Below are 14197 nucleotides of genomic sequence, written 5' to 3' on the forward strand. Positions count from 1 at the left end.
CCTCCGGAGCACAGGTTCTGAAGATTTCCGCCTCCGGGTCGCCATCAATCGGCTAATCGGCCGCTGATGTTTATCCCACCAAGCTTGTCGTCGACTGAGTGGAGGAGCGGTGGCCTTCCTAGGACCAGAGCGACGGTGACCTACCGTGTACTACTCTTCCTCGCTACCGGCTACGCCCACGCACGCACATTGGCTTCATGGTCGTGGCGGAGGAGGGCGTCCTGGGGGAGCCGGCGATCTACTTTGTCTGCTCCTGTGACAGTACGTCCAAGAGAGCATTGGAGTGCACCCGGAGCGGAGCCACCGATGTCCTTCGTCTGCTCCTGCGATAGTACATCCAAGAGAGCTTTGGAGCACCAGGAGGCCATGGCGGCTGGAGTGGTGCCATCAGAAGGAAGGGGCCAGAGGAGAATGAGTGTGCGTCTTTGGCTATGGCTGGCGAATGGCAATGAGCCACAGCAGACGGATGGACAACTGGCAATGTGGGCGTCAGACGAAAGGATGGCCGTGGAGTCATTAACGCGGAGAAGTCACTTGCACCGGGATGCCGCGCGGGTGGCGCTCTCTTGGCCATCACGCTGCTGCAATGTCGGTGCCAGTGAGTGGTCGCGTCGGGCGTGAATGCGGACGCTGCTTCAGTGACTTAACTGCAAGTGCAGTTGGGTCACTGACATGTGGGCCCAACCGACATCTAGCATGCATGTCAGTGACACACCAACTGCACCTGCAGTTAAGTCCCGTGAATGGGGCATTGACGTTCTGGAGAGACGGTGACCCTTTCAGGAGAAAAGTGCGCGCTAGGAATGGAAGGGATTTCGGTAGGATCGTTCGGTAGGCCAGGGTGGTCAGACGGTGGCGCGGTGGTAAAATGTGAACTCATGTGTCCATTATTGACAACCAGGCGTCCATGCAACCGCTCTTGTCGCCAGCTAGCCTTCGATGACCACCATTAGACACCACACAACCATGCATAACTTACGAATAATGCACGAATCGATCAGACACGCATGTGCAGTGGCACTATGATCGGTCGCTCACGATACATATATAGGTACCATTGTACCCTCTCTAGCTAGGCTGTTTTATAGATTGTCGTTGTGATGGATGATATACATGAGCAAGGCGCCGAATCACGAGTATGACCGTTGGGGTTGAGCTAGGTGAATACTGCTCAGTGTTCACGAAGGCCTCCAGCAAACGTCTGAGCAGTAATGTAAGGCACCGCCGGGGCGCGCAGGTGACAGGCTCGCCGTCTGCATTGCGCCATGAGCAGGACTTTGATTGAGAGGGTGACGTGCATGCATTAGCATGGTTTGACAGCGTGAGCGTGAGTGTATGCACACGTACATGCTACTTGCCTATATGGACGGTGTGCACTAATGTGTGCATCACGTATAATATAAAAAAATCAGTTTGTGCATTTAACACAAAGTATTTCATTTTCATTTGGCTGACGAGTGTGTGTTGCAGCAATGAGTCCGTGGTTCGATTCCTCACATACGCATAATTTTGGTTTTTATTTCTTTCTCCACTGACAGGTAGGCCCGCATAGATAGATACATAGATAAAGAACACGAGCTAATGTGGCGCATGTAGACTGTTTGACTGGTCAACCAGACAAATACGGAGCTGTATGCTCAGCCAGTGATCGTATAATCACCATATCTCGTATACAATGATTAAAGTGAGGTATCAAGACAAGTTCGATGACCACTAATGCATTTTACTTGGTAATAAATGTCCAGGATTGAAGGGGAATCCAAATTTCCTTCATCTTGTGTCCTTGAGATCTTGACAAACCAATGCACAATACGGTTGTCCGGCTACTCCACCCCAGAGCTCTCACCAAGCGTCGTTCATGCCACTGCGCCGCACACTAACCGGTAAGGAAGTGATGGCATCCCGCCGCGCCAAGATCCTCACTGCCCATGACCGCACACAAAATGGTAGGGAAGAGATGGCATCCTGCCGTGCCGAGTTCATCGCCACTCGCGACCTCACACCTACGTGGGCGGAATTTGAAGCTGCCAAGGCCGTATGGGCGGTAGAGAAAGAGGCGGCCAAAGCCGCATGGAGGGAGCGGAAATGTTAGAAATCACTCAAGAAAAGAGAGGCACGCCGCTGCAAGATAGAAGAGGACGCACGCGCTGTTGTAGAGAGCTCGGCGGAGATCCTAGCACGGTGGGGTGTCGCTGACAAAGCCGAGAAGGAGAACGACGACGTTTGGCCAGCATGTTAGAAGTAGTAGTACTAGTAGTTAGTGTGTGTGTCTGTGTCGCCCGTACATTTGTTTAATTAATACGAGCATGTACCAGTACGAGTTACTACTATAGTTTTAAGAGCAAATTACCGGTACATTAGCCTAGACTCAATGGAAAAATTCCCATACTATGCATCAAATGGGATCTCTTTCTCTATAGGAATTGAGATACATGTCATCTCACTTACTATGATTTTCATATTCCTATAAAATTCCTATCCAATGAACCAATGTAGGCCTCTGCTAGAGTAACTACTGTAGCTAGCAGTACTGCTGGTGCAGTAGTTTTATTTAAGAAGCGGAATTCAAGAAGTCATGATGGTTCCTTCGTTCAAGCAACTTCACAGTGGGAAAGGTTGGGCCTGTGATTTGACGGCTCATTAGTCATTATTACTACGGCGTGATGACCAGGGTGACTCTCCCTTGGAGTTCTACGTGCATGGGAAGTGGACCAAGCTGGTCGACGTCCCACATGTCGGCGAACGGAAGTATTCTTTCTGATATAGATGAGCAAGGAAACCGCGTGGTATAGTATCACTTCTGATTTATATTTATTTTTTATTTCTGATGAATGCTAGCGTTTCAACTCTTATGATGAAGGAGTGCCAAACACGGCACGTGCTGGATGTCCCACATGTCAGTGAAAGGAGTGGGACATGAACAACGTTGTAGAGCGTCTCCAATTATTCCAATTCTTGGTCGGAGACCACATGTAGTAGTACTAGTGGTATGAACGATACAAAGTGCGACTCAGAGAGAAAGACACGTCTAGTTGTAAGGTCTCGGGACATACACATAAAGAAATATAAAACCTAATATGTGCCTCCAATTAATATAGTAGCGGTAGATTACTTAGGCACATACTCCATAACATCGCCGTGCATTGCACGTACAACATTTAGTGGTAGTAAGAGACAAATGCCTATATGCCACACATGTTCATACTATTTGTGCCTTTCTACTTCACTTACTGCGCTACATTACTCAGGTTTGTATGTCCACTCCTGGGTACATGTCCGTCTCGTAGTTCGAGTCCCACGTGTTCTTCATAGATGGAACGATCCATAACTATGGGCAATGGGACTCCATATCATCGCAGTTAGTGTGGCTCCCCATGATGGAGACTCATCCAAACTATTGCCAGCCTCGACCCGGAGCAGTCGCATGCACTGGGAAGCGGCCCTCTCGCGGCCGTCGCGCTGCTTCAAAGCCGGCGCCAGTGATAGGTCGCCTCCGCTCTGGCCGGGCATTAATGCGGCACTGACGCTCCCGGGCGACGCTGATTGTTTCACGCGGGAAGAGCGCGCTAGCAAGGGAGGGGGGTTAGGTCGGCCAGGGTTGTCAGACTTCGAGGGTCGACTCGCCGACTTTGAAAGAGCAAACCTAGTCGCGCTACAACACATAGACGTGGTCGATCCTTGGATGGTAGAGCACAAAACCTTTATTGAGAAGATGTAAAATGACCGAGGCCAACAGAGGACAGACGGAGATATAATCAAAGAGCACAACTCATGTTTCACGCATTGGTTCAAGCAGAAGCTTCTTTCGTACCCTTTACATGAGGATTCTTCCGCGGAAGAACAACTCATATTCGCCTTGTCACAGGGGCCGAGCACAACCTGATGACGTATGAGGCGTACGATATCAACGGCTACTCATTCTACACCGAGGGAAAGGACATGAAGAGCGATGGTTGTCAGAACTCCGGGGTAACCATGGAATCCTACACCGGTAACGACAAGGACAGATACTACGGAATGATCGAGGAGATCTGGGAGCTGAGCTACGCTGGAGAGAAGGTCTCGATGTGCCGTGTCAGATGGGCCAAGAGGGTCATAAAAGAAGACCAGTATTTGACCACCATGGTTATACCCGAAGCCAAATCCAAGACGGCGGGCGCAAACGTCACCGTGAAAAATGAGCCATGGGTACTGGCTTCCCAAGTGGACCAATGCTTCTTCATTTACCGACCCGTCAAAGCCCAGTCGTGTTGTCGTGAGAAGAGGCAAAAGGAAGATCATCAGAATGGATGGAGTCGCCAATGAGCAAGACTTCGACAAGTACGGCGACCCGAAGATGGAACATGACGACGACGACGACGACGATGAAGTACCAGCATACACCGCAAGAAGAATCAGGACCACCCTACCTAAAGGAAGTTCGTTCAAGAGAAAAACTCCATTTACAAAAAATAAGGTCAAGAAGATTGTTAATAGATAGCTAGCTAAGATTGATTGTATTTAAATTGTAGCCTTCATTTCTCGATTGTATTTCGACATATTGAAATGATATTTCTTCTGTTCTAGTGTCCTCATGAATATTTATTTATGTTTATTATGGTATTGAATTTCTAATTCACAAAAAGTATTGAATTTTTTAATATTTTTTGAACTCATGAATATTTTTAAATTTAATTCATGGCCCGCTCCACCGCCCACCGCACCCTCCCCCGCTCCATCACCGCCGACGACAACCCGCACCCTCCCCCGCTCCACCGCTGCCGACGATCCCCCGCACCCTCCCCCGCTCCACCGCCGCCGACGACCCCCCGCACCCTCCCCCGTTCCACTGCCGCCGATGACCCCCCACACCCTCCCCTGTCTCCTCGCTCGGTTCCCCCGAACGAAATCGGCCGAGCGCACCACCCACCCCCTCCCTCCCCCCGAGCGAGACCTAGGGTTCTAGATGCCGCTGCCGGCCCTCCCCTAGGCAACAAAAAATCCTAAAAAAATTACTAATGGCGCACCGCTAGGGGTGTCGCCATTGCTATCCAAAAGAAGATTACTAATGGCGCACCTCTAGGGGATGCGCCATTGCTATCCAAAATAAGATTACTAATGGCGCACCGCCAGGAGGTGCGCCATTGCTATCAAAAAAATTATTAATGGCGCACCGCTAGGTGGTGCGCCATTGCTAACCCTCCCCCCCACTCCACTTGCTCCCCTCTCCCTCGGGCCTCTCTCCCTCCCTTCGCCAGACCCACGCGCCGCCGCCCAGACCCACTACGTCGCCGCCCCGACCCACGCGCCGCTGCCCAGATCCTCCCCGAGCACGGCCACCGCGCATCACCGCGGCCACCGACCGGGCCGGGCTCCATCGTCGTGTCGACATCGCCTAGGAGCTGCGCCAGGAGCAACAACATCATCACCTTCATCGCCTACGTCCATGGATTGGAGCCGGGTCACCAAGGATCGAGCGCATTGACCTCTTCTTCCTCATCACCGACCACTACTTCTCGGTGTCTATCCACGCTGCCCCGACCACCCTTGGCCTCGCCGTCTCCTTCCCCAGCTCCGCGATGAGCGTCTCCATTGATTACCCTGCTTTTCCCCTTGTTTAGTCGTCGTTTGTGCCGCCCACTACTTCCCTTCGGGCTCATACTCACCGCGCCAGCCGCCCCCCGCGTGGCCGTGCGCCACCCACTCGCGTAGGGCCTAGAGGATGGCCCCTCGCGTAGAGCATATTGTAAATGCATATTGTAGAAGAAGTTGAGTAGAAATAGTTGGTATTTGCGTTAGTTGTACAGATGAACAAGCTATTTTTTTGGGTTTCGTACTGCTGTCCATGATTACCATACTGCAGAAGTTTGGTACTAGTAGAAACTTTTGAACTTGGAAACCCAAATCAGTCGAGTTTCTGTTTGATTAGCCTACTTTATTCTCGATTTTTGTTTCATTTAGCATATAGTAAATGCTTTGAAATAACTGAACCAAATTCAGTTTGTATCCTACAGTAATTCAGTTTTTCAAGTTTGAAATAACTGAACTTGAAATAGCTTTGGAAGTCTGTTAGTAACCTAACTATCTTGTGCTTATGCTTATATGTTGTACGGCATATTTTCTGAAGCAACAATGGAGATGTGTGAGCATAGCTTTCTGTTGTCAACACAGACGACAGTTCTTTGTTATTTACATACTCTTCTTCTTTCCGCTTTTGGACTGGTCATTTCCTTTGATCTTCTCCTGATGCTACATAATATGTACTCGCATCTTATTGCTGGGATGATAAAATTGTTTGTAGACTGTTTACCTGTTTTTCATTTCTGCTTATGGATAACTCTGTTTTTTATTACTCTGCACATCCCCTGTTCTGAGCGAGTGTTGTTTACTGTTTACTGCTTACAACAGTCAAGTAATATGATCTTTTAATGCCTTGTGATGCTCTGAATTACTTGTGATCACATTGAGAAAGACTTGTAAAGATGATGATCATCTTTTACAGAAAACAATTTCTGTAAACACGTAAGTAACTTTGCTAGTTTGCTGGGTTTTGCCTTCGACCATCGTGTCGTGATGATTTTGTAGGTACCCCGAGAGGCCCTTGAGTTTGCTGGAATGTCGATTAACTTCCGTTTCGGCAAATTCGTGTACTCCATATGTCCTATTTTCAGCAAAGGTCATGCTGAAATTTTCCGTGAATTTTAGCATGACTTTGCTAAAAATAGGACATATGGGGTACTTGTGACTAATGCACGGGCTGGGGTATCTTAGTACTTAATTAAGTAGGATCAACTGCCCCTTTATTCTTGCTGCATTAAACCATAGGTGGCAATAGAGCCAAGTGATTAGGCCCAACTTAGAATTCTCCTTCCCAGCTTAGCTTTTAGGATGCCTCGGTGTTGACAAACCATAAATTATAAAACCTTGGCTTTTAGCGTGCCTCGGTGTCGATAAAAGCCTAAATGATGAAAGCTTAGGCTTTTAGGGTGCCTTTGCGTCGACAAACCCTAAATTATAAAAGCTTAGCTTTTAGGATGCCTCGGTGTCGACAAACCCTAAATGATGAGACCATGATCTTGTTCCTTGATAATAACCAACTTTTTGACCAAACTTTTTTCCTATTTAGAGCGAAACATGGCCCACAACGATGAGGCCAACAGGGGCCGTCCCCGGTTCCTAGCTTCATGGACAGCAACTCGCACAACGCTCATGTGGCGCCATTGGTCTCTCCGGCGGAGGCGGTATTTGTGTCTCCGACGCTGGCATGAGCATTTGAGCTTAATGCACCCGGGTGTACACCGGCCAGCACCTCGGCAACAAGCGGCCCCTCCGTTAGTTGCACGCTCGCCGTTGGTGGTTCCTCGACATTAGCCGAACTCGATGACATCACGGTAACTAAGCCACTTGGCCGATGACTTCATCTCCTTGCCTTTGACTGGGCATCCCTGACGCCCTACATGTTTTCGCAGGGCGCTGCCGATGTTCCATGCAGTCTCCTGCACTTCGTGGGCGGCAAGTTGATTGATTTCTCCAAGGGCAGAATTGTTCAACCGGGCAACCCCGTGTTGCACGGTAATCCAATGCCACCGACCATGTATAGGGTTGAACTGGTTCGGGTGTTGCTAGGCTGTGATGAGTTGTTACCTCCAATTCGACCCGCTGGGGCCGACGAAGATGATGTGATGACCCTCAGCGCCTGCGTAAGCAGGCCCCTGCTTTGGCCGAAGAGCCAGATTCGTTTGGGGGCAGGGGACACCACCCCACAGACAACACCGCCAGTCGTGCCGGCGCCAAGCAATGGCAAGACCGCCGCAACGCTACCGAACATGCCGGTCATCCCTACGGCACAGGATCCGAACATGCATATGGCACATGATCCGGACGACGACGGTACATTTAACAACATTGATAAGTACTTTGCCGAACATGGGTACGATGATGAATTCTTCGGGCCTCCTTCTCAAGAACCCAACCCTGAAAAGACGACCATGATCATGTTGGTACCGCGGAGAAACCAAATTGCAACAGGCGTCGTCTGGCGTTCAGTTCTCAGGAGACGCCTCCAACTGCCCCCTTCACCGAGCCTCAGATAGCCGAGGGGCGAAATATTATCAGCCCCAACACACTCAAGAAGGCGGTCTGTGAGCAGAACTCGATCCTATTACATCAGAAGAAGAAGAAGGGACGGAAAAGAAATAGTAACAAGGGTGCGAGCCAGCCAGCACCAAGTACGATTCGTGCTCAGTACGGTCCACCTTCACCTAAGGATATCTCGAGGAGGGTGCATGTGGCGGGTAGGCCGATGCTACTGACTAATCTACTCAATGCTGCAACCGGTGCTATGCGGAGTCTGCATGACAGTGTTCTTTCTTTGGAGAAGCGGCGTCTCTCCGAGAATGATGTGGCATACCTAGTTTTCGTCGCCAAGGTGCCAAAGGGCAAGGGCTTTGTGGATAACGCCATCGGGGGTACGATCGTACTGCGGTTTGATGACATCTTCGCAATGTTTAACCTTCATCCGCTGCAGTACACCTTCGTTCGGCTATTTTCACCGAGTATGGAGATGCGGATCATTAGAGACAAGACCCCGTACATCGTGATAGTCGACCCCTTCTACATGCGTGCCAAGATCTTGGGCAGCGTTGGGGACCGGCAAGTTGCGAGTTCATACCTCAAAGGCATCATTCTGGCAAACCCAGATAAGGATAACTTCCTCGTGCCTTACTTTCCCAAGTAAGTCATCCCCTCACCGCCCCGTAACATATGATTTCTTAGATTTCGATCGTTCTTTTTTTCTAACATTCCGTGTTTTGTGCAGTGACACACATTGCACACTGATCCTATTAAGCCCGAAATATTCCATGGCCACGTATTTCGACTCGGACTGTCAGTCGAAGAAAGACTACAAAAATATCAAGAAAGTTCTTGATGATGTCCTCCCCGGCTACGCCAGATCTGGAGGCACCTTCACGAGGCCAGTTTGTAGGTACGGCAAGCATGTGTTCGCCCACAATATGACGTTCCCCTGTGTCAAGCAGCCGCTTGGCGGTCAGAAGGATGCCTACTACGCCCTCCATCACATGCGATATAGATGAGCAAGGAAACCGCGTGGTATAGTATCACTTCTGATTTATATTTATTTTTTATTTCTGATGAATGCTAGCGTTTCAACTCTTATGATGAAGGAGTGCCAAACACGGCACGTGCTGGATGTCCCACATGTCAGTGAAAGGAGTGGGACATGAACAACGTTGTAGAGTGTCTCCACTTATTCCAATTCTTGGTCGGAGACCACATGTAGTAGTACTAGTGGTATGAACGATACAAAGTGCGACTCAGAGAGAAAGACACGTCTAGTTGTAAGGTCTCGGGACATACACATAAAGAAATATAAAACCTAATATGTGCCTCCAATTAATATAGTAGCGGTAGATTACTTAGGCACATACTCCATAACATCACCGTGCATTGCACGTACAACATTTAGTGGTAGTAGGAGACAAATGCCTATATGCCACACATGTTCATACTATTTTGCCTTTCTACTTCACTTACTGCGCTACATTACTCAGGTTTGTACGTCCACTCCTGGGTACATGTCCGTCTCGTAGTTCGAGTCCCACGTGTTCTTCATAGATGGAACGATCCATAACTATGGGCAATGGGACTCCATATCATCGCAGTTAGTGTGGCTCCCCATGATGGAGACTCATCCAAACTATTGCCAGCCTCGACCCGGAGCAGTCGCATGCACTGGGAAGCGGCCCTCTCGCGGCCGTCGCGCTGCTTCAAAAGCCGGCGCCAGTGATAGGTCGCCTCCGCTCTGGCCGGGCATTAATGCGGCACTGACGCTCCCGGGCGACGCTGACTGTTTCACGCGGGAAGAGCGCGCTGGCAAGGGAGGGGGTTAGGTCAGCAGGGTTGTCAGACCGGGCATGGTGGTGGTATTGGTTTTGAACCATTTCAGGTGTAGTACTGGTAGTTTGCAAAACTACTCAATTATTGCACCCAGTTTCCTAAGAATTTATGGTAAAAACCGATTCTCCATAGCCCGCTTCCCTTCTCCTTCCTCTTCCACTCCCCGTGCACGTCTGCAGGAAGCGACGGGTCAACCCTTATATAGGAGTGCTAGCACAAAAAGATGCATGCATGACCACTAAAATTTCCAGATTAAGGCATCGCTCCGGCGGGAGTATGGCGTATGTCGTTACCTTCTGCCGGGCCATGGCTACCGGGCGACAGCGACCAGAGAAGAGGCGGCGGGAGGGGAATGAATGCAGCTACTGTTTGGGTTCGCCGTCCGGCTTAAATAAATGTGCACCATCACATGTACCCGCGGGTGCACAAATTGTAACATACGTGTCTACTTAAGGGGGTGTCACGTAACCGGTGTGTGTGAGAGATTCTGAGAGACTGAGTGCGTGTGTGCGACTCTACTCTTCGGACATGTACTCAATCTTTTGCGTCGTGATATAAGTATAATGGTATTACACTTCAACTAGTGATTTACGTGGCCATGTTAACATGGCTGTGTCAAAAAATGTCACTTCCTGCTCGTGATTTGGGTTATATAATTACTAGCAAGATGCCCGTGCATTGCATGGAACATCAACATGCATTTTTCTTACAAAACACCTGTTGTGATTGACCCATGCAGGAGTACTCCCATGTGTAAAAAATAATGATATCTCGAGAATTTTATCAGAAAAATGGTATCTCAAGAATTTCATCAAAAAAATGAAAGATGAGAGATAAGGTGAGGAGGTGTGGAGCATGGTGGTGACTGGTGGTCAGACTGGGCAGAGGCATGGGGATGGACGGCGCCGGCAGGATATAGACCGGACTGTTTATATTATAAGATGGCAGGGACACCAACATCATGAACTCGATTTTTTTACAAGAGTAGAGATTATAAGTTTGCTAACTACTAAAGTAAAGTGGAATTTGTCCATGTTATACAAGTAAATTAAGGTGATTGTTCATCATACAGGCCAGATTTGCCGAAGGGTTGTAGGAACAAATGCTCTGCCTAGAGCATGTGTGTCTGAGATGGATTCTTAGTATGTGTGGGTGGGGGTGGGGGTGGGTGTGTGCGTGTGTGTATGTGTGTGACGCGGAGTCTTGGGTGGCGAATGTAATCTAAGTGTGCGTGGCTTCATCGCAGAGGCCACCAGCGAGGGGGTGCGAGAGAGAAAAGGCCCATATAGAGGGAAGAGAAGGCGTGTGTGCGTGAGAGGAGTCGACATCGAGAGAACGTGTTTGTTCGACAGACATCGAGGAAGACTACTATATATCGATGGTGCATGTAGGTGGGAATTAGACAAAGGGATGATCTTATTGGTTTTGGGGATATAGGGGAAGAGTGAGAGAGAGGGGGGTAGCTAGAACGGGATTGTTTAAGTGTGAGTGTGTGTTTTACCCATCCAGGCGGAAGTAATGTGCACACAAGAAGAGAACGATTCGATGTGGCGTTAGGGCTGAGGGTAATTAATTATGTATGGAGACATAGGAGACCATGAACGTGCATGTGTGAGAGGTATACATGTATAGGTGGGATGTGTGTGCGCACGCACATGATCGAGATAAAAGGAAGAGGACATAAGTCATAAGATCAACAACATGGGAGAGACGGATCGGTATGACAATATGCATGCATGTGAGAGTGCAGGGAAGAAGGCCCGATAATTGAGCATGTGTTTTTGTCTTTAAGAGATAGTGGTGCGGGCTAGAGCATGCATCTATGACGAGCAGAGGGAGCGAGACACAATGATTGTGCAAAAGAGATCAACATATAGATGCATGTATGGAGAACATATATAGTGTGCGTAATAGGAAGCAAGAGTGCATGTGAGAAAGAAATGTTGACGGAGAAACTACAGATAGATACATAGATAGAGATGCTAGCTAGAGGGACATCGGCTAGTTTGAGTGTTGGAGATGACCGCCGGGTGGTTCAGAGGGTGAAGTTATGTGTGTGTGAGAGAAACATAAAAAGAGGGCACATGACTGCATGTAGAGAGAAACATATATAGTGTGCATGATAGGAAGCAAGAGTGAGGGCGAGAAAGAAGGTTTATAGAGAAATAGATAAATAGAAATATAAAGATACTAGCTTGTGTTTCTTAGAGATAGGAGTCGAGTGGATCAGAAGGCTGAGTTATGTGTGTGGGTGTGAGAGAGATAGAGAGAGGGTGCATGTGAGTCACATACAAACAAATATCAAAGAGAAATGAGATCCAAAGAGACGGAGTTTTGTGTCTGTGAGAGAGAAATATATTTCACAATGAGAGTCATAGCTAGAGAGGCATATGAGGGAACACAAGATATCTCTAGGGAGAGAGAGAGTGTGTGTGTGTGAGCGACATACAAGAGAATGGTGGAGAGATATGAGACCCTGGGAGACAGAGTTTGTGTTTGTGTGTAAGAAAGAGGTATTTAAGAGGAATAATCGTAGCTTCTCATACCTAAGGAGTGAAAGACATCTCTGTGTGAGAGGGGGTGTGCGAGTGGCACATAGGGGAATAGTAGAGAAAAATGAGACCCCGGGAGTCGAAGTTTGTGTTTGTGTGAGAGAAAGAGATTTCACATGGAGAATCATAGTTAGAGACACATATCAGGGAGCGAGATATACTTAGAGAGAGATAGAGTGATGAAGGTCGAGGGAGAGAGTACTACCAGTGTGTTACAAAGATAAAAGATCATTGTCTACATACAGGTAGCACGAGAGATACCCGAGAGACGATGAACGTGTATAGGTCTAGAGAGATAGTTCTATATAAGCACGAGTGATAACTATATGAGACGAATATCTGGATTAATGGGGATTCAAATATTTAAACTAGAGATCACGACATCGATAATATCATAATGCAAATTTGTGTATCAAACATGCATATTCATTTGAATTTGGGGACACGTGTAATGTTATATAGTTTATCAATATTAGTGATCCATAGATTCTTTAATTAGAGACAATGAATGGTTTGTATGCAATAAATGTCTAAACGGGATTACACTATATGTTGCGTGTGCGAAACACATTATACATGTTTGAGAAGTAAAAAAACCGCATGAAACACACATTAATTGGAGACAGTTAGTGAGGAATGCATACATTGGATTTCAACATAAAGTGGTTTCAAATATTTGAAAATCCAAATTAAGATGGATACAACCTTATGAATCTGAGACCATGCCATTTGTAAACCATATTTATGTATAAAGGGTGTGGTGTTTTTGAAAGTATATATTAAAAAATAATGTATATAGAATTTTATTCCAATTGAAAATGGATCCTGCCCGAACAAAAATAGAATACAAACTGGATTCGAATTGAGTTGGCATGGTAAACATGCACTCTCGCTCTGCAAAAATTTGAATGAAGCAGGCAAAGTCACAGTAACCGCCTGAAACCAAAATCCGCGAGATGGAGATTACTGCCTATCCCTGACACGCAAAGCCTATCGGCTCGATTTCTATAGGTTTCGATAGGGGTAGGTTTGTAATTATACTAAAACATGACATAAACGCATGTCACCCGAATTCATAGAAGGTGGGCGCCAAAACACAGTGTCTCCTAGGCCGAAATCAACTCCCTCCCCAATTCATACACGGTGGGCACCAAAAGAAACTCTCGTCAGCAAATATTCGCTGTATGCGAGATTACCGTCCTATCCCCAACCGACTAATATTGCTATGATGTAGGAAATTTTAAATGGGGGCTAAGTATGTAAATTTCCTTGCATTTGAAGACATGGTTCCCCCTTCCTATCTCCCTCCATTTCCTCATTCGTACTTCGTGGGTCCCAAAACACCCTCTCCAACCCAGCCTCCTCCGTCCTCCTCCACCATGCCGGAGCTGATATCTCGAAGCTGTCGTCCATTACCAGAGATCGACCTCTCTCATCCACGGCTTCGGACCGGGATCCTTGCATCCCGTCCTCTCGCTTCATCCCCACCGTCGTCCACCTTACCGGTGCCGCTCCTATGTCCGTCTCATCCACCGCACCCCGCCACCACCGTCTACCCTCCTAGATCTGCTTCCACTCCGCTGACAGCCATCACTACCGCATCACCATCAAATTCTTAGCAGATGCATACACGGCGCCGCACCAGAGGTCGTACTCTTTCGTGTCTGCTTAACTTATTTATCGCAGCAATAAAATAGATAGCCACTGCTTTACTTTGATTTCTTGTTCATCACTTACTTGTTAGTTGA

Source organism: Triticum urartu, chromosome 4 (genome assembly GCF_003073215.2).
Source record: "Triticum urartu cultivar G1812 chromosome 4, Tu2.1, whole genome shotgun sequence".
In the NCBI taxonomy this organism is placed as follows: Eukaryota; Viridiplantae; Streptophyta; class Magnoliopsida; order Poales; family Poaceae; genus Triticum; species Triticum urartu.